Source organism: Gallus gallus, chromosome 3 (genome assembly GCF_016699485.2).
Source record: "Gallus gallus isolate bGalGal1 chromosome 3, bGalGal1.mat.broiler.GRCg7b, whole genome shotgun sequence".
In the NCBI taxonomy this organism is placed as follows: Eukaryota; Metazoa; Chordata; class Aves; order Galliformes; family Phasianidae; genus Gallus; species Gallus gallus.
Genome location: NC_052534.1, coordinates 76889781 through 76902623, shown reverse-complemented (window position 1 = coordinate 76902623; position 12843 = coordinate 76889781). Strand labels below are relative to the sequence as shown.

General features: G+C 41.5%; 1 long non-coding RNA gene across 1 annotated transcript in view; it reads left to right on the top strand.

Annotated features, from left to right (window-relative positions):
* The first annotated feature begins 6096 nt into the window (after window positions 1-6096).
* Window positions 6097-12843, top strand: part of LOC101750958 — a 39995-nt gene continuing 33248 nt past the window's right edge. Inside the window, exon 1 of the long non-coding RNA XR_001466092.3 lies at window positions 6097-7517. This is a non-coding gene — a long non-coding RNA (uncharacterized LOC101750958). The remainder of the gene's footprint in view (window positions 7518-12843) is intronic.

Here is a 12843-nt window from a genome sequence, read left to right as displayed (position 1 = left end):
TATGCCCTTATATGGCAAGCACTGATTCTCTCTGTTAAAATGATGATTAAAAGCAAAAGTGAAAACAGTTTGTGCTTCTGGTTTCTAAAGATATAGAATAATAAGATATACTCTTATTCTGGCTGCATATATTCTCCTGTGTAATATACAAACATATTTAGCTGAACTGCCTAAGATGTTCACATGAACGTTACAACATGTTATAAGCATGTTGTGCTTTACCTACACATAATTCTCAGCATCTACTTGTGCCTGTCACTAAACTGATGCTCCAAAGATGACAGCCTCCCCAAAGAGCTCTCTCGGAGATCTCAGGCGCCTTAAAACATTGTAAATGTTACAGCTAAGCAGAAGAGAGAGGTCTTAGTTACTGCTTCCACTGAGGCATAAGTAAACAGAAATCAGACTGCAGTGGGCCTGTATGGCCTGATGCATTAGCCCTGAGCCTGCTACAGTACATGCTGCCACTTCTCTAGGAAGACAAGTAGTTGTGAGATCTTCTTGTCCAACCATCAACCCATCGCCACCATGCCCACTAAAACACATCAGTCAGATGAAGGGATGTCCCATACACGAAGGGATAAAGGGCAGCATTTTATGGTAAATTGAGTTTGTACAGCTTTACTCTCATGGAACAAGCTTTCACTGCAACTGAATCTTCCAGAGGGCTGTTACTGCTTTGTGCTCTCCTATTGCAACTTCATGCGACTGTCTCCTTACTTCTAATCTTCTCCATCTGACTGTTCCTGAGTTTTTCTCTTGTTTAGTCATATAAAGTAATTTAGGGTAAAAACAGACATGGCTGAAGTTCTGTTTCCTTCTTTATATAAAAGAAAGTAGAAAAAGAGCCCAGCTTGCCTCAGAACCAGACCAGTTTACCAAAGCTGCCTGCCCATTCCCAGTCAACCTGGGGACATTTCATTCAAACAAGTCCTTCCAATACTACACAGAACTGATCCCTTGACAGGTGAGGCTTTGCTAAACCACTAAAGAAAAGCCACCTCGCTTCCACCATTTTACTAATTTCTACCAGTATAAAATTAAATTTGACACATTGAAAAAATTGAGCAGTTTTTCTTTTTCTTTTTTTCTTTTTCTCCATGCAGCAAAAAATAATAAAAAAAAAAATACAGAAGACAACTAACAGAGGACAGTGAGTCTTACACTGCTTTGTAATGTAAATCTTCGTGATGTTCAAATGAGGGACTGGTATAAGAGAGCATTCTGAGATAATTTCAGAGTTGAGTTGGTGGTCAATGTAGTAAAATGAGCTTTGGGTCAGACAGTCTGTCTAACTTGCAAAGGTAAAACCTGTCTATCCAGAAGTATACTGCTTTACCAGATTAAGATAATAGGAAAACTTTTTAAGAGAAAAGTAATAATACAAGGAGAAGGAAACAGATGCAGGAGCACAATTCGATGTTATTTCAAGAAAGATGAGATTGAGTATTGGTAACCATTTGCAAAGAATACAGCAAAAATTTCATAGCAGAGACATCCACTTGAAATAGAGACTGGAAGTCAGCCAAACCTCCTAAACTGTCGATGACAAATCATGGTTGCATAAGACAACCCCCAAATCATAGTGGAAACTAAACAGGGGAGTGAGCAGAGCAGATGTTTGGAGGTCATTAACAGGAGCTCAACTTTCCATGCCTGGTGGCTACCTCTACAGATATCTGATTCCCAGAAATTTCCCTGACCTCCAAACATCTGCTCTCTTCTCCTGTTTTCTTTACATCCGTACTGCAGAGAGCCTTATGCAGTCATAACCTTTTCAGTTCTTTCTTATAAAATATTTTTATCTCACTCCCCTAAATCATGAGGGAAAGTATTTTACAAGTCGGGACCTACCATCAGTCATGGGGGGACCTTCACATTCATTGTGGTCAATGCTAAGCTGAATTACTTGGCTTTTCCTGCAGGCTGAAAATGTGTGCCCATTGACTATTCAAACAAGCTAATGTAGAGTACTTTGTTCTTTTGGTTCAAACTCTTTGGATACTTTCCTTATCATCCCTACTTTGCCATTTTACTGAGTTTATCCACTACCCTTTGTCAAGTCTTCAGTCTCCATGAGAGCTAAATATGCCCTAGACAGCTTTATTACTTCGAAAAACATGGGATCCAAACACATATTTCCAAGTATGATAGCTACTGTTTTCCTTCCTCTAATAGTCAAGTATATCTATTGAAAGCTGTTCTGTACAACAGGCTCTGGTATTGCTCAGGAGTCCATTATCTGTAGGCATTTAAAGAATTTTCCCATGGGACACTAATAGCTAAAGTCATTCTTCCTCTTTGGATGAGTACTACTGTATTTACTCTTTCTTTCTCAAAATTTCCCATACCTCCCAATTTTTCTGGAAATCAAAAATAGATTACATGTGCAACAATAAGCTTTCTTGCTAATCCCCTCAAATCCCCCAAGACATGCTTATCAGATAACAAGTTCCTAGATTATTGACTAGTTCACTAAGCTTTTAGTGAAGTATTTTGTTAATCTGTTCCTCAGACATCTCTTGGTATCCCAGCCATTTTGTACTTGTTCTCTATTTCTCTGCTCTGCACACTTCCTAGAATAATATGTTTTTTTGGATTAAGGATTGATTTTTCAGCACAGCAATCAATACATCCGTGGCTAGAGAAAGACCAAGTCCCTGTTCCATCATTTGGATCCATGCTGCAGCCTTGTCAGTTTAGAATTTAGAAGTAAGGAAGACCTTGGAGTTAGCTAAAAACCGCAGTGCTTGCATGGAAGCCTGAGTCAGAGACCATTCAGAGAGATCAACAGTCAGAAGCCATTCCTAGCTTTCAGGTTATTTTCTGGTTTAATCTCTTCTCCCTCCCTCTGTCGATGGCTCTGCAGGTTTCTCCCTATGGACACATTTTCTTCCACTCGATATTCCCTAATACTGTAAAATGATCGCATAGGTATTTTTACCATCTCAGTTCTAAAATTGCATCAGCCACCTTCTCTCTGCCCTACTGCCCTTTGCATCTCAGCTCCTGCCCTGGTTTCTGCTCACTTCTCTAGATGAACGTGCTCAGGTTCAGCTCAATTGGGTTGACCATGAAGAGGAACTCCACTTGAAGGAAGGAGGTAGGTGGGGTTGGAGAGTCAAAATTTAACTCTCCACCATGAGGCTCCTGTGGAAAAGTCAGAGTCAACCTCCTCAAAAATGGCCACTCTTACGTGGATGGACTTGGACAAACGTCCTCCTGGAGGAGAATCCTGGTCTGAAGATGAATCCAAACCGTGTTGAGCTCCTTGGACCAGGCACTGTTAGTGTCAGAACCTGTCCTACAAAAGTAATCCTTTCCTGTCAGGTAGGGGCAAAGTCCAGTCTCTCTCTGAATCTGGGTGTCTGTGGTTTATGTGTCTTTAACTAAATGAATATATTATACTCAGGCTCCAGATGGTATAGAAAGGAGACATATGTTATCTCTATGGCTCAGGCTACCATATGTACATCATTCTATATTCAAATTTATCTGGTGGTTTCCCATCAACTTCCAGAGTCATTCTCAGGACACAACCCTAATTTCTGAAACAACTAATGGCTCAGGTCCCAGCTACAACAAAGACTGGGTTTTTATCAGTAAACGACTGTGAGAGCTTCACTCCTCCAAGACAATCAACTTTCAGACTTGTTGACAAAATCATAATGATACACAGTAATGAGGAGACAGATTTTGACCAAGTCAAACCTAAACTGAATAAGAAGCATTTCCTAAGCTGGGAGGGTAATAAGGCGTGGAAGGACTTTACCATAGAAGACTGCAGACTTCATTCATTTGGATTTTTTAGACTAAGCTTGGGAATATTTCTAAAAAAGATTACTCTTAATCTCACTTCTGAAAACAAAGCAGCTTGGGTCTAGTTTTTCAAAGTGGAGGAGTTACGGTCTCATAACATTTGTGTTTCTTCATTAAGACAATCTTATATTGATGACCGGTAGACAGAAAGAGACGACTGCCTGACAGGTCGTGGTTTGGATGAAACCTGGGAATCATAGATAGAATCACTCAGGTTGGAAAAGACCTTAAAGACCAAGTCCAACCACGACCTAACCATACTACCCTAACTCTAACAACCCTCCTCTAAATCATAGCCCTGAGCACCACTTTGAAAAGGTTTTTAAACTCATGCAGGGGTGGTGACTCAAGCACCTCTCTGGGGAGCCTATTCCAGTGCTTAACAACCCCTTCTGTAAAGAAGTGTTTCCTGATATCCAACCTAAACTTACCCCAGTGAAACTTGAGGTCATTTCCCCTTGTCCTGTCACCTGTCACTAGTGAGAAGAGACCAACCCTGCTTTCACTGTAAGCACCTTTCAGGTATTGGAAGAGAGCAACAAGGTCTCCCCTCAGCCTCCTCTTCCCCAGACTAAACAGCCCCAGTTCCTTCAGTCACTCCTCATAGGGCATATTCTCCAAGCCCTTCACAAGCCTTGTTGCCCTTCTTTGGACCTGCTCCAGCACCTTAATGTCCTTTCTGTACTGAGGTGCCCAAAACTGAACACAGTACTTGAGGTGAGGCCTCACCAATGCTGAGTACAGGGGCAGGACTACTTCCCTAGTCCTGTTCACCACACCATTCCTGATACAAGCTGGAATGCCATTGGCCTTCTTGGCCACCTGGGCATGCTGCTGGCTCATATTCAGACAACTGTCCATCAGTACACCAAGGTCCCTTTCCATCAGGCAGCTTTCCAGCCACTCCTCCCAAAGCCTGCAGGGTTGCCTGGGGTTGCTGTGACCAAAATGCAGGACCCAACACTCAGCCCTATTGAAACTCATACAGTTAACCTTGGCCCGTCAATCCAGTCTATCCAGGTCCCTCTGTAGTGCCCTTCTCCCCTCAGGCAGATCAATAGTCCCTCCCAACTTGGTGCCATCTGCAAACTTACTGAGAGTGCACTCAATCCCCTCATCAAGATCGTTAATAAAGATGTTAAATAGAATCAGCCTCAGTACTGAGCCCTGGGAGACACCACTTGTGACTGACTGCCAACTGGATTCAACTCCACTGACCACAACTCTTTGGGCCCGGCCATCCAGCCAGTGTTTCACCCAGCAGAGTATACGCCCATCCAAACCATGGGCAGCCAGCTTCTCCACGAGAATGCTGTGGGGGACAGTGTCAAAGGCCTTACTGAGGTCCGGGTAGACTACATTGACAGCCTTATCTTCATCCACTAAGTGGGTCACCTTGTCATAGAATGAAATCAGCTTTGTCAGACAGGATCTACCATTTGCAAACTCATGCTGACTGGGCCTGATCCCCTGGTTGACCTTTAACTGGTCCATGATGGCTCCTGAGATTATCCGTTCCATAACTTTCCCTGGCACCCAGGTGAGTTTGATAGGTCTGTAGCAACCAGGATCATTTTTCCAGCCCTTTTTGAAGATGGGCATCATGTTTGCCAGTCTCCAGTCCACCAGCACATCCCCGGATAGCCAAGACTGACAAAGGATGATGGAGAGTGGCTTGGCAGCCACATCTGCCAACTCCCAGAGCACTCTAGGGTGCAATCCATCCAGCCCCATGGACTTGTGAGCATCCAGCTTTCGGAGCAGGTCCAAAACCATCTCACTGTGGGTCATGCAGGGCCTAATTTTTCCCCATCCCTATCTACCAGTGCAGGGGGCTGTGCTCCTAGGGAGTAACAAGTCTTACTATTAAAGACTGAGGCAAAGAAGGCATTAAGTACCTCAGCCTTATCCTGATCCTTGGTCACCAAGTTGCCCTCAGCATACAACAAGGGATGGAGACTCTCCCTAGCCCTCCCCTTGCTGTTGATGTATTTATAGAAATATTTATTGTTGTTCTTTACTTTAGTGGCCAAGTTCAGTTCTAGCTGGGCTTTAGCTTTTCTTATTTTCTCTCCGAACAGCTTCACTACATACTAGTAGTCATCATAAGTAGCTTGCCTACTCTTCCAGAGACCATAAACTTTCCTTTTGTTCTTGAGTTCTAGCCAAACTTTCCTTTCGTTCTTGAGTTAGCCTGAGCTGGACAACCACAGGGCTTTGGTGACACATTGCCTAGGAATGGCTCTGGAAAACAGGGTAACCTTGTAAGTGCAGGCTGAGTTCAGAGCTAGTGCATGATACACCAGGACAGGATGGATTAGCATACTGAGATGGTGTGGCAAACCTCTGGGAAGGTAGCTGCTTAGCTCACAGGATCAGGCTCTGTACAGTTGAATGAGGAAGAGAGCTATCTTTCCATTGGGTGGATTCAAACTCCAGAGATATTGCATCTCTTTCTGTTCTTCATGATACTGATTTGCCTACTGGAATAACTTGGACATACCCTGCTAACCACATTCCCATGGCACAGGCACCCCCTGGCTGATTTTGTTCTCTGTCTGCTGTAATCTCTCAAAGCCTGAAGTGTGTCAGCCTTTGAGCAAAACAAATGCAGTTATCTGAATGGTGGCACAGCCTTGATAACAGAGTCATTCAGCGGTTTCTTCTGTCTTGTGTTTCATAGAAACAAGGAAGTTACGGTTAAAGCATGGTTAAGAATCAAAGGATACATTTTTTAAACAAAGGCTGAGGCTACCATATGTACAGTGATTGGGATGCATTGTTTTTTGTCTTTTTTATCTTTTTTTTTTTTTTTTGACATGTCCTCTTAACCTGTTCTTTGAATTCAGGAGAATATTTAGTGAAAGATCAATATTTTGGATTTAAGGCATTATCTGTAAGGAGAGGCAGACAGAGACTGCCCGTGCTGACAACAGGATGTCAGCTGTAGGTGTTGGTGATCTGTGGAAGTGATGGGGAGGTGAAGTCATGGGCCCGAGACGCTCTGAGTTCTGGAGGAGCTGGGGAAACAGGCAGGCACAACAGCTACATGTGATGTGAAGAACTATGAGGCCATCTGATAGGGATCAGAGGAAGGGAAATGACTGGAGGACGTGGCAGGATGCAGAGGTCTGAAAGGAGATGGGAGAGCCCTGTCAGCAGAGGGTATTCAAAGTGTCCTGAGCAAGATGGGGCTTAGATATAGTAGGTCTGAGGAGGCTTTGAGATTCAAGGTTTCAGGGTCCTGAAATCCCTCAGGCTTTTGTGAGTGGAGTGATAGTAAGTTACTTGGATTTTATTCTGCACTCTGTGGACTGCCATGGAGCATTTGTCACTCTTAAAAGTACTAGAGCAGATCTCATTTAGGGGGTAGAGACACATGGAAAAAAACTTGCTTCCTCCTCCTGGCAGCAATGATATGTGTTCTGCACATGAAGGCTGATCTAGCTGACTATTTTCAGAAATGCCATAAGCTTATCCAGGTGTGACAAGCTTCCAAACCTTCTAGAAAAAAAACTGAATGGATGGAGATTCTGTTAATCTTCAGGAAAGACTGGAAATTAAAATGACAATTTAGATTTTTTTTCTTTCGTCAAACTCAAACTTTAATGGAGAAATCACTATCATACAGATACAGCGACTCCTGTGGATTCATCTGGATGAGATTTCCAATGTTGGAAAACAGAAAGCCTTGAAAGGTAAATGAATCTACATAAACTATTGCTCTTAATTTTTATATCATTGCAACTACAGTGATGCCTTTTGGCTTTAGCCACCGTCATTTTTATTCCTCTCTGTCTCTCCCTCTGATCACTTGTTGCTGACTTCTCTCTTAACATCCCACATTTTGTCCTCTCATTCAAATATCTGATCTCTCTGGTGCAAAAATTTCTGCCTCATGTCCTCTCCTGCATATAAATACAAACTGAAGAAACAATCTAGCTTGTTACTGGGGAGAATATTTCCTCTCCCGCTATGTTTCTAACCTATTTCTACTTTAACATCTGTTCAGTAGGTCTTTTTCTACTAATACAAAACATCATCTTCAGACAGTCACTGCTCAGCCATATCTGATTGCTTTTTTTCACCTTCTCACTGTTACATATGTGCCTGTCACTCTATTTCCATACACAGAAAAGCCTGCCTTCAGCTTGTCCACTATATATTCTCATTCGCGCATCTTCGACATGCTCGATCAATTTCAATTCATTCTAAATTATGGCATCATTTTTATTCCTGCCTCCACAAACTGAATGCAGAGCAATAAGTAGTACTTCCTTCTGATGCTTACATTCTGCATTATTGACGTGTATTGCTTTACTTGCCTGTTCATGTTGCAAGTGACTCTTCATGCCAAGCTCATGATCCTCTCTGTGGGTAAACAAATAAGCCCAGAATACGCAAGGGAACTTTAAGCCCTCATTAAAAAGCTGAAATGGTAGTTTTTGAAAGAATGAAGCAAGCTAATTAAGTCCTGTAAAATTCAATTTTCTGAGAAAAGTTCTCCAGCCCATTCATTTTTAAAATCATATACTTCATGTTGTAAAACTTCTTAAGTCTTTGATTTTTCCCTTTGGCCACCATTAGGTCATTTTTCACATTCCTGGCACGCTCATTTAAGTCTTCAATAAGTTAAATTGCTATTAGGTGCATTTCGAATCTGTAATACTTTCCCCAAGTATACAATGAACATAAATCAAATATTCATCATATAATCATGATTCAAATATATAATGTTCCAGACACGTTTAGGACAAATGTAGATAACTTTCATTATGGGAGCTGTGGAGTTAGAAGTAAGATGCAACATGTGGCAAAATGGCAACTTTTTTATCTGGGGAACCTTGTAGAAATCATCATGTTTAAGTTATATCTTCCTGACTTTTGACTCAGCACTTTTTTCCCCACACATCTTTGGTCTTCATTACAGGGTACAGTTTTTGCCTATGCTCTGCGAGAGTTATGGTTATATGTAGACACCCATGTCCATGCCATTATCACTTTAATTTGTTGAAAAGTGTTTGATTTAACCAGCAATATTGGGTATATTCACAACAAAACTGAGACATGAAAAACAATTTCAAAATAAAACTTGGATTCTTGTATGTTTCAATGTAACGCTTTCAAAATTTAAATAGCTTTCCAGAGAATGAGGTAGAATATGGAAGGAAACCATTAATACACCTTTAGAAGTCAAGAGCAATACTTTTCCTTCAACTACAAAGCCCAAAACCTTCAAAATACTCAAAATAATGCAAAAGAGTTTTTGCATGTAGTTTTGTAAATAGAAAACAGCAGAACTGCAAGAGAAAGTTGGAGGTAGCCTATCTGTCCAAACTCTCTGTTCTTCCCCAGATGTCCTTCCACAAAATATCACCATGATTGTCTACCAGTAATGTGTCCTTATATGACTGCTGCAGAAAGTAATGCCTCCTGCTTTATTACAATGGTTCACAACTTCAGAGATAGATATTGGTGGTATGGCAGTAGAGGTTGAGCCTTCCTACTAATATTCCATTACATTTTGTTGCCATGCAACAGATGGCAGGAGTAGTCTGACAGAACGGTGTCTGACATAGAAGTGCGTATAAAACAAATATATGTCATTGGATTCCTTCATTGGATTGGGTTGCACACAATGACATTCATTGATGCTGACTGAACTTTTATAGAGACCAAACAGCAGATGCGAGCACCTTGAGTTGAGCGTTTCAGCAACAACATCACCATAGCAGCTATGAAACAGTGGCCTACCTCCACTGGTGCAGATTTTGATGAGCACAGCATGCAGGCTCTTAGTCATTGTTAGCAAAAATTCCAAGATAACAGTGGTGTGTATAGCAAAAGAAGAAGATGACAGTGCCTTCTAAAGGGATACAAAAACTACAAAGCAACAGCAGGTAAAAAAAGAAGGAATCTTGGCTCACTCCTTCTGATGACCAGCAACAGCTCAAGAAGAGTGCAGTTGCTGTCCAGAGAGATGCCACTCCCTTGGCTGCTAACCCTTAAATGAAGCTGAGGAGGGGTCTGAGGATCCTGGCTTCACCCCTTTCAGTCTCTCACGTGCATTGCTTACACCTGATCTCTGTGGGTTCACCTTCTCACCTGGTGTTCAACCACTGATTCTGATTGTGACCTGGAAATTCTGGCGCAGTAGTGTCTATGTTGAAAAATAGTGTTTTGTAGCTGAGAATTTGCTCTATCAAATATTGTTATTGTGCTCTTTGTATCTGTTGTAGTTTTCATGGAAATAAACAGGAGGCATTACATTCAGCACGACCTACGTATAATTACTTGAAAACTTCACTGCAGAATTGGACTTGTGACATAACCATGACTATTACTTCAATATCAGCCCCAAAGAAAAATTGAGTTTAAGATGAAGAATAGAAACAGGCATCCCAATAACTTTAGTCTGCTTTTGCTCTTCTGTCTGTTGCTTAGCATAGGAAATCATTCTTATCAGTGTCTGGTGATAAACATATTCTGATTTGCACAAAATTCATGTATTTAGGAATGAAGAAACATAAATCTATCCTTTATTTGCACGTATTCTCAAGATTTTTGACCATTAATGAGTTATTTCTATTTTTCTGTGTGTGTGTGACATTAGCACCACAACTACCTTCACAACTCAGCATACACACCAGCATCACTCAGAACAGGGTGGCTGTACTCCAAAGGACAGATTTCCAGCAAACACACCCAGGCAGAACATCTGGTTAATGTTCAGATCACCTCACAGGATCTCATGCATGTCTTCTTCACTGTACAGTAGTAGTGATACATCCAAAGTGCTCAGAGGTTCAAGATGCACTTCTACTATGCCGTCCATCGTCTTAATTTTCAGACTTTCTTTAATCAGATCATATGTGGTGGGTACAGGAGGATTCCATCCAATTGATTTATTCTACAAAATTCTGTGCAATTTTTTGTCTCCCGGAATCCAATAGCATGAAGATTTCCCTCCTCAGATTTTCCTTCCTGGGGCCAGTGAGCTGAGCCTGCTCAGCTGTGCCTACAAGCACTGAGCAAAAGGGCAGAATAGATGGGAGCCTTCTGCATTAGTGCAAGCACTCAGGCTTCATGCAGATGGAGCAGGACCAAAGCAAACATCATATATCAAATGCCTCTTCCCCACACCATTTCAGTTCGTATTTCTACACAACCTTCACCCTACTCCAGCCCTTTCTATCTCATGTTTCTGGGTATACATGAGAGGACACAGCTTTGTAGCATGAGTGGCATGAATCTGGGGACAAGGAATGAAACTGAACCATTACTGGCCCATGCAGACCTTCTTTTTCCACTGTTTTTGTAATCCTGAGTCTTGATGGGGTTGCACAGTTTTCACGCTTAATACTACATGAAGCTGTGAGTGCAGGAACACAGTCAGTACACTCAACTGAGTATTGAATCTCTGGTCTCTGAAGCAAACTTCATCCATGATTATCTACAGGGAAGAAAGTTTTTTTGCTTGGCTTCACCTGTCAAGGAACTTCAAGATCTTGATTTGCAGTCACAGACCTACATTAAATTATAATTTAGCCTGCTATATATTAAAATGTATTCATATCAACAGATACATTTAAATCTGTGTTTACACCCCAAGTATATACGCAATGTACATTGAATATGCAATGAAAATACATTTAACGGGCATTTATTTTGAATATTTCATAAGCAAAGTCAAATTACCCAAATTCTGCACTTTCTAACAGGAAAGGGGAAAAAAAAAAAAGGAAAAAGTAGGCAGAACAAGCAACTTGGCTATACTCACATAAGAAAAACTTTAACTCTACCTTAGATTTCAAGACCAGATGGAACAAGTTGTGATCCTCCAAGATGATTTCCTGGGAAATGTCAGCATCATGCTCATAACTCCAGGTTATATTAGTGCATATGAACACAGCAAAGCAAAAAGAGCATTCCTTGCATTGCCTGGACACAGGAGATAGGCTTGTCTGAGGTGAGGGGTGGAGAACAGGTAATAAAAGCCTGCATGATATCTGTGTTACTCAGAAAACAAGCAGAACCGCATAAGCTGGCAGATGTTTGCTCTGTACATGCTAAAACTCTAGAGCAGCATAGGAGCAGCCTGCACATCTTAAATCTGTCTTTCCCTACAATACTATGGCTATAGCTCCACAGATAAGTGAAGTGGGAAGAGGCAAAAGTGTGTAGGAATACGGCAGGACTTCGAACAGTTCAAGCGTAATGAGATAAGGACAGGTCTAGGGAAGAAGTTGAAAAGAAGCAAAATAACCTAAACCTCAATTTTGAAGAGATGCTGGTTGATTAACTATTAACTATTTTTGTCAATTTTTGAGAAACACGATAAGGCTATGGGTTAGATAAGATTAGCAGGTTTGTCGTAGAATCCCCAGTTGTTGTAATACTAGTTGGCTTGTAATGGTCAGTGAAGAACCTTCAGGTTCAGGGGACTCTTGAGTTTCAGAAGAAGGTGAAACCAGTGTGGTGCTCGCACCTCCCAGGGGTGAGTCAGTGGTGACCTCCTCAGCAGCACATCTCCATGATCAACTTCCTTGAAATGCCTTCTTGTTGGGCAGCGCTGATGGTAAAGTCAGCAGAAGCACTGTATTTATTTGCTTGCTGGGTGTACGTGGGAGGTGAGTGGAATTCAGTGGCCTGAGCTTTCCTGGGAACCAATGGCACATCTATGGGACTTTCTTCTTGTCTTCTCTGCAAAATCACTTTCCTCGTGTATCCCAAAACATGAGTTTAGTTCTTCTGTTGGGAGGAATGAAGGTATGAGTGGTCTGTAACTTGTATTTGTGTAACACCTGTGGAGGTTACTTTGAATCAATTTCCACCATATTTTGATGCACTTAAGCAAGACTCTTTCCAGGAATGTCAAAAAGTACCATTTGTCCCACTGATGCTTTTTTATTTTTGCTGAGAAAACTACAATGTTTTCATTGCTATGTGCCAACAGTCCATACCTAAGTATTGCTTATGCAAAGACTAAATATAGGGAAAGCTGAGAATAAATATTCCACGTTC